The following is a 9,337-nucleotide window of genomic DNA, read 5'->3' as shown; positions in this document are numbered from 1 at the left end:
TTTCAACATGGTTAAATGCAACTCTACACATATTTCTTGCCTACACCTGAAAAACTGAAAGTGGATTGAGAAAAGCCATAAAAATGCTGACTGGACTCACTTTAAATTCATGATTACAAACCTCAAAGGGTCTTTGGTCCTGCCAGGCAACCCCACTCTCCTTCCCTGGGAGATTCACTCTATCATGGGACTCTTCCTCTTCTGCTCCTCCGTCCTCAAACCCTACAATCTCTTCTCTCTCCTCACTCTCAGTTACCAACCATGCTTTTCATTAATAGAGGAATTGGCAAACTTCCAGATGCTTCCGTTTACATGTCTACCAACTCACTTGCTTCGGTACGTATACATTTTGTCTTTCCTCACGTCGCAATGGATGGGCTGACTGCCACAATCTAATAATAGCACCTCAATTTGTGCATTGGATTCCAACATCTCATTAAATTATAGACTATCCTCCTTAAATAGCTCCCTTCTCTCAATCATTATCAGTTTTTTCATGTCTACTAGAACATTCCAAAGAGTGTATGTATGTTTATATATGCTTATACATGTGTGTGTGTGTGTGTGTGTGTGTGTGTATGGTGCACTTGCAGGGCATTTTAAACAGTGAAATAACCAACATAAAGCATAATAATGCAAAAAAAAGTGACACTAAGTAGACTGTGAAAAGAACACTTGTTTATTGCATGAGAGCTGAAACAAGAAGGCAGAGGGCTGCCTTGTTTCACCTCAACTGAGAATGTACACATGAAGTGACTCAAAATTTTCACTACTCTGCAAGTCTGCAAACGACTGAGAAAGCACCACGGGTGTTGATTTTGGAGTTACAAGTAAATTTTAGCAAGTAGGTGAATTCGCAAATACAGAATCTGTAAATAATGAGTATCTAATAGGGGTGTGAAGATCTATAGCCAGCATTGGTGGTCTAGTGGTTAAGATTCAGTGCTCTCTCTTGTGGCCTGGGTTCATTTCCTGGTCAGGGAACCACAACACCCATCTGAAGCCTGTCATACTGTAGTGGGAGCATGTTGCTGTGATTCTGGAATCTACAAGTATTTCAAATGCCAACATGGTCACCCATAGTGGACAGGTTTCAGCAGATCTTCCAGACTAAGACAGATCACTATTACAACTTTTGCCTCAAACAAAACTTCAAATTCTCAATAAAATCTGGCTGTATTTTTCCACCACAATTATGTAACACTCCTAAAGTTCTGACTGGGAAGTTTTCTCTCTTACCAAACTAAAGAATAATCTCACCTTTTTCTTATCAACAAGTTGTGTCTGTGATATTCAGGGATCTCACATCTGACAGTCAAAAACAAGCTTTGACTATAGATCACTATATGTTTTGGGCATTAAACTTAGGAGTTTTAAAATCTAGTGACTATCAATTCCCATCTACTTATGCGAGTAAGGTTTTTTGGAGTGTTTATACATACACACAAATATAATGAAAAATTTTAAAAGAATTGATGCTAAACTATCTCATTATTATCTTTATAATCAAAATTCATATTTCTGTGTTTATATATAATGTGCTACTAATAATTATAATATTATTGTATTATTACAATCAAAAATAATTTTCACACTTAGGATCTTAGGGAAATTTTTACACAGAAGTCTTACATCTCGATGATTTTAGGACATTACAAACTTACATTTAAAAGTATACACAGATGTATTTTTGTCAGAGAAATATTTTAGTGAGTAAGCTTTAAAACTTTTTCAAGGGGCAAGCCTTATGGGCAGGAGGTTAAGTTCGCACGCTCCACTTTGGCAGCCTGGAGTTTGCTGTTTTGGATCCTGGGCATGGACCTACACACTGCTCATCAAGCCATGCTATGGCAGTGTCCCACATAGCAGAACTGGATTGACTTACAACTAGGATATACAGCTATGTGCTGGGGCTTTGGGGAGACAAAACTTTTTCAAGCATAATAGCATATTGGATATATTTTGCAAAAGAAGTATTACAGAAATATTAGTTCAAAAGACAAAATGTAAAATTTCTGACTGTTAAGGAAGTCTTGCTCAGGTATTTTTAGATGAACAAGGGTAACCATCAAAGTATGTGGTCTTAGAATCACTAAGCATATTTAAAAGGCGATAGAACAGTGTTATTTTAAACTTGAAATATTTCAATATTTATAATACAGTAAAATTATATTCCTTAAAACAACTTAGATTCATAATGAAAAATTTTAGTGTCAATTTAAAAATATGCAAAGGGATATCTAGTTGTTTCAAATCCTTTCGTGGGACCCAGGGAAACACAATTTGAAGGCCACTGGCCTGTTCTACCTCTAAGCTTATGACTATGAGGACTTAGTCTTCTGACCTGTTCCATTCTCTATGAGTCTCTTGGAGGGGGGCTATTTTTGAATCCCACGGCATTAAATAATATTGCTTCACTTACTACCACCTAATTTGTATCTCCACTCTCCACCCCCCAGACTTATATATCCAACCTTACATTTGACATATCTACTTAGACGTCAAAGATGTATCTCAAAACTGAATGTGTCCCAAAAATGACTCTCGACTTTTACTCCCAACCCACCCTAATATTTTTCTCTCCATTATTTCCCATCTCTGCAAATGTTAACTAAAAAAAAATGAAGAAAAAATTAACTTGGAGTTATCATAGACCTTTCTCCTTTTCTCTTCCTCTGAAATCACACGTCTAATCCAACAGCTGCCCTGTGGGCTCCACTTTGGGGATATATTAGGAGTCTGACCACTTCTCAGCATCTTCACCTCTAAAATCTAAGAAAGGTGCAATCATTTGCTCCCCTTTCCCATTTCTCCCCCTGTTGATCACAGCAAATGAATCTGAACTAGTCTCCCTTCTTCTCTTCTTGCTTATAATAGTCTCTAGAAAGTAGGAACAAAAATCTTTACAACTTAAGTGAACATTTATTATTCCTGTGTTTAAACCCGCCAATGCCTTCCCCTCTATCCCAGGGTCCTAGCAGCTATAGGCCTCTATTTGTTTTATCTTATTTCCCACCTCTCCTCCTCACCCCTGCACTTCCAGTCCCACTGCCCTCTTTTGTTTCTGTACCAGTCACACTCCCATCTTTGCACTTACCTTTCCTTCTGTCTAGAATGCAACTTCCCCAGCCGGCCACATGATGGCAGTCTCTGCAGTCATTCAGGCCACCTTGACCACCCTACATATTAGCACCTTCACATAGCATTTCCTATTGCCCCTATCCCTTACCTGGCTATATTGTTCCTTCATAACACTCATCACCACCTGACACATAAATAATTTTTTGCTGCTAGTCTTATTATCTTTTTTCACCTCATACCAGAATATAAGCTCCTTGAGATTTCTGTTTTGTTTATTACTAAATTCTCAGAACTTCGAACAGAGCTCAGCAGGGAATAGGTACTCAGTAACTATTTGGTTAATACATAAAGGAATATCTTTTTGGCACAAACCAAACAAGTAAGGGAATTGATTTTTTCCAGGCTATTGCAACAGGGCGATCTGAAAATCAGTGTCTGAGTGGTGTGGTTTTGCCCTAGACTTTTACAGAGAGGAGTAAATAAGTGTAGGGGAGCAGAATTTCTGACCCCAAAATGTGCCTGTTTGACATAAGGATTATTTTGGCTGGTTGCTTTTAAGAAATAACAGGCACAGGAAAAGCTCTGAAAACCAAGTAGAAGTTACTCTTTGTAGAAGAAGACTGATTCAAAGTGCTAATGATGTATGAATTGTCACTTGAGAAATTTCAAAAGGAACAGATGAGTGCAGCAAAAGGTAGAAAGAAGAAGTTTGACAAGGAGAGTGAAAAATACTATTCTATTCTTGACAAACATTTAAATTTGTCTGCAAAGAAAAAGGAGTCTCCCTTACAAGAGGCAGATACATAGATTGACCAAGAATATCAAAACTTCTAAGAAGCATCACTAGAATATGTCTTTAAAATTCAAGAGGTTCGAGAAAAAAAGAGGTTTGAATTCATTGAACCGCTTTTGTCATTCCTTTGCAGTTTATTTACCTTTTACTGCAAGAGAGACAAATTTGCCCAGGAATTTGCACCGTATAAACAACGGCTGCAGTTCAACTTGCAGAATACAAGCAATAATTTTGAAAATACTTGGCAAGAGGTAGAGTGGTTGACAGCAAAGGATGAAATCTGCCAGCCAAGATTCCAGACCCCCCAGCCAGGGAATGATGGAAGGCTATCTTTACATCCAGGAGAAATGACCGCTTCATTTTACATGGATTAAACATTATTGTACACACGATAAGGGAGGTAAAACATTTACAAAGAGCATTTCAGAAATGCAATCCAGTGGGGAAGTGAATGGCCTTATTACCAGCTCACCAGAAATGTCTAAATTAAAGTCTGGTATCCAACTAAGGACAGACTCAATTGACAAATGATTCTGCTTTGACATGGAAGTAGTTGACAGGCATGGGAGCACCACATTGCAGGCCGTCTCAGAAGCTAATCGGAAATCCTGGCTTAAAGTCATGGATGGGAAGGAATTGATTCACACCCTGCCTGCCATTACCAGCAAGAAAGAAGAAATGTACCTAAATGAAGCAGGGTTCAACTTTGTAAGAAAATGCATTCAAGCTGTGGAAACAAGAGGCATCACCGTTTTAGGCCTGTAACGAATAGGAGGCGTGAACTCCGAAGTTCAGAGACTCACGAATACCACATCTTCTTCAAAATCCCCTCCTGATATTGACATTGATATTGAACTATGAGATAATAAGACAATAACAAGTCGGCTGAAAAATGACCTCAGGTGCCTTGCAGAACCACTGATGACTTACAACTTACACAAAGATTTGATTGTTGCTGTTAACTCCGATGACCAGAACTTCCAGGTGGATGCATTGGTGCACAATTGCCAGAGAAAAACAGAGAGATGCTGGAAATCTTAATAAAGCACCTGGTCAAAGTATCACTACACAGCCAATAAAATCTTATGACTGTCTCAAACCTTGGTTTCACATTCGGCCCAACTCTAATTGAGAGCACAGGAAGAAACTGTGGCTGCCATAATGAATATTAAATGTCAGAATATGGTGGTTGAAATTCTGGTAGAACACTATGAAAAGATTTTTCATACTGCCGCAGACCCAAGCATTGCTCTTCCTCAGCTTCAGTCTTGATATGCATCCTGAAGGACAGGAGCAGCCTGCCTCTCCACAGGCTCCCGGAAGCCCAGAAGGAGGTATACTCCATGCCTGGCAGAACACTATAGGGACTCCTATAGCGGCAGCCCAGACAGCACACCCACAGGGAGCGAATCACTCTTCTCTCACTCCTCCGAACAAAACAGCACTACAATGTCAGCTTCCTGCCAGCCCAGGGAAAAATCTGGAGGGATTCCGTCATTGCATCCCCATCACCTCCCAATGGACGGAAGAGTCTTGGTCTGTGGACTAGTCCTGAATCAAGTTCTAGAGCAGATGTAACCAAAACAGATGCAGAATCAGATTACCATACGGTTGCCTCCCTCACTAGCCCAGGATATGTTTCCCCACCCACAGACCTGACCAAGAAAGGGCCCTATGGACTTTCAGGACCGAAAAGAGCCTCAGCTTCCTCTCTCTGATCCCTCTCTGCTGCTAAAGGAAGCAAGAGCTACAGTGGATCCATTCAAAGCTTAACTTCCATAGGTTCCAAAGAGACACCCAAAGCCCCACCAAACCCAGGCCAGCCTCCAAAAATGTGCGGGAGATTAAAGCTAAACACTGTCTTAAGCAATGGCTACCAGCGCCTTGGCTCCATTGTAGCAACGAAAGCGCAACTCTTTGAAACAGTGGTTCCCTTCAGCCAGTTTCTTCCGGGCGGCGGCAAGTGAAAGCCACGTACGCCTGCAAAGCAGAGCACAGCCAGAGCTCTCCTTCCCGCAGGGGGCGATGTTTCCTAACGTGTGCCCGTCAGTGGAACCAGGAGACTCGAAGGTATTTTAAGAAGGCAAAACAGGACTAGTCCCAGAAAATTATGCTGTCTTCCTCTAATACTATTTAGTGGATAGCAGTATCTTCATGGTATCCATGGTAACAAGTGATAAGTGCTATGATTTTATCTGACACAGATATGGAGATGAGCCCACTCAACGAAAAGAGTCAATTTCTATCAAGTTCTACACCAGCAGACTATGTAGCTGTTTGCCATTGTTTTTATGTAGTTTGGGGCAGGTTTCTTATTTAAAAATATTGCTTTTTTTTTTTGATAAGTAACTCTCCGCAATGTCTCTTCCATAACAATTTTAGAATCTCAAATATTGTGTTAAGGAGTATATCCCAGAAATTTTGAAACTGGAAATCTGCTATAAGGATTTGAGATCTGTCCTTTAATGTCTGGCATTCTCTGAGAAACCTTGATATCATTACGTAAAGATGTAATTTAAATTGTTCGTTTATTATTTTTTCTTAAAAATATACTGCTTTTATATATATCTATATATAGGTATGCACAAATATAAAATATAAAAATATGTGTATAAAGAAGTTACCCATGTACAAGATATTTACATTTGTAAGGGAAATCTCTATTTGTAAAGTGTGTCTTTCTTGCTGTACCAGGAAGACAAATAATGACATTTCTGATTCTTGACTTTGTGGTATATTATTACAATTATTCTTTTGTATAAGTACTGAAAATAGCTATCATACATTATTTTGTGTACTATAGCCTATCTGACTAAATAATATTGGCGTTTTGAGACTGCACATTTTGCAATGTTATTTTCTCCCTCCTGTTTTCCCTGGCATTCTACTACTGCTGTCACTCGGGCAGGAACGCGTATTTGGAGTTTCGCAATAGGTGACTGAATATTTATGGTGCTCAATGCCATCCCACACATCCAATAAACAGCAGCTAACGACATCCCTACAGACATCCCACAGGAATTGGGTCCTTGCTTAATCATACAGCATATGACTAAAATGAGTACCAGTTGCTCTGGTGAAAAATTTGTTGTGTTGTTCATAACATGGAGTATTTCTCATACCAACATTCATTAAAAATTAACAACTTTTAGAATACATGGTACCATACACCAATCACAGTGGGGAAGAAAACTGACACAGGCTCAAATTACAATAGAGGGGACAGAAAGTATGTTAGTGATGGCTTGGAGATCATTCATGGACCTCTTATTAGCAAAAAAGAAAGAAAGCAAGCTTCTTCCCTTCCTTGCTTTGCCTGGTGTTCATTTATTAAGGGTCAGGTCAGACATCACCTTGAATCCTTTTCTTGAGATTTATGGTACTTATAAGTTTGTCTCCATGTACTAACCTTTAAGTTCATTGAGTATACATGCCAAGTATTTTATTTTTCAGTTTTATCTCTGAGCAGTTGAATGAAAAAATGAATAAAAATATTATAGAGTGGTTTGTTTCTGAGTTTTCAGGTTGTTCTTTATCAACTTTAGTAATACTGTCAAGCTTTTGAAATAAATATTCATTCATTCGTTCATCCATTTACTTAAAAATACTTAATGAATAATTACTATGTAATTACTAGATGTTTGGCTGACTCCTTGTAATAAAAGAGAGCTTTACAGGAGAAAAACAAACACAATTTTAATAACATGTATACGACCACTATGCATGGGAGATACCCAGGAAAACTGAGTTACTCCAGAACAGGACCCAAGCCACCACTTTAAATACCATCTTCAGCTAGAGACAAAAGAGGTTGGGGGTTGAGGGAGCAGTTATGGGAAGTTATCAGGCAAAGCACAGTAAACGAGGATGTGGTTGTTAGGCAGATTTAAATCCATTTCCATTGATCTGTTTCTAGGTATTTAGTCATCCTCCTTTTTCTGGTACAGAGAGGGAGATAACTCTTACAAATGGAGATTTCCTTTATAAATGTAAGTTTTTCCTAAGGGTAATTTCTACTGGTTTTCAGAGCTTTTCCTGTGTCTGCAGTTTCTTAAAACTAACCAACTCGAAATAATCCTTATGCCAAAGAGGCATGTTTTGGAGTGGTATATTCTGCTTCCTTTCACCATCAGGTAGAGTAAAATCTTTAAGGTACTGTTATCCTTGTACTCAAGATTCTCTCCTTTCATTTAAACTCTGAGAGCTCTTAAAACTAATGCTTATTTATATTTACAATGCTTAATTTGTCTGAAATATTTAAGTACTTGTGACTGACTTTTTTTTGTGAAAAGCAGAAGGGGGTGAAATATCCGGTAATACAAGTGCTTGAAACATAAAATGAATTCCTTAAATTTATTTAATGACCATATCACTGCATTTAAATGTACATTCCTGAAATTTTTTAAATATCACTTTGCTTAAAATAAAATATTTCAGTCTTGTATGTTGAAAGAAATTATTTACTTTTGTAGTATTATCTTTCAGATAGTGACAATAGTATTGTACTGATAATTCTTTAATGCCAAGACAATGTACAAGTAAACACTTTTCGATTCGTCTATGCACCAAGTATTTTTTCCTCTCTTTTTATTCTATGGAAAGAATATTAAATGTTCTGAATGATTGTGTGAAAGAACTGTATCCTTCCCTGTTATAATAGTATGCCCAATTAATATACTATTAAAGAATCAACTTTATTCATATATGTTTTCTTCCTCAGGGACTTCTATTTTTAATTTTAATGAAATTCCAATCACATTATATAGTCACATTTTAAGACGATCATCACTGTCCAAATATTGCTTCTCATGTATATTTGTTTATAGTAATTAGTCTGATTTACTTAAATGCAGTGTAAGATAACAAACATATGCAAATAAAGTCTAGAGGGAATAGAATCAAAATTAGTCTTCCTGATTCAGAATGGCCTGTTCAAGGACACCTTCAGGCAAATTGAAAAGTATAGAGAATTAACCGATGTCATACCATTTTTGGTATCTGTCTTCTTCCCAAGGGTACGATATAATTTCTTCTTTTAACCATCTTTTGCAACTGGATCAAGGCTTATGGATGTTGTAACTCCTCCCCTAAATGGGTGAACCCATGTGTTTTTGCCAACATAAGAATTAATCAAATTGAAAAATCAATATACTCTAGTTGATTCTGATAATAGAGTTCCATCTAAGTTAGTACACATGGGATTTTTTTTAATAATCAGGGGCACTGAGGTATAATTTACATACAATAAAATATATAATTTAAAGTGTATAATTTAGTGATTGTTGGCAATAAATAAGATAATGTGCAGAAAGTGCCTAGTCGATTGCAAATCATACAATAGTCTCTCAGCAAGTAGTAGCTACTCATCATCTCACAGTCAGTTCAGTTCGTGTTTCTAACCACTGCGCCGCAAGATTTGTAAGCATTATGAATCTCTTTTGCTTCACATTCTCCCTCGAATTC

At 37.7% G+C, this 9,337-nt stretch overlaps 1 pseudogene; it reads left to right on the top strand.

Moving 5' to 3' along the window:
* Positions 1–261: 261 nt before the first annotated feature.
* LOC100065708 (rho GTPase-activating protein 42-like) lies at positions 262–6,070 on the top strand (annotated as a pseudogene).
* The last annotated feature ends 3,267 nt before the right edge of the window (positions 6,071–9,337 follow it).

This window comes from Equus caballus, chromosome 8, assembly GCF_041296265.1.
Source record: "Equus caballus isolate H_3958 breed thoroughbred chromosome 8, TB-T2T, whole genome shotgun sequence".
Taxonomy (NCBI): domain Eukaryota; kingdom Metazoa; phylum Chordata; class Mammalia; order Perissodactyla; family Equidae; genus Equus; species Equus caballus.
Note: the sequence above shows the minus strand (reverse complement) of the source record. Positions and strands in the feature narration are given on the sequence as shown.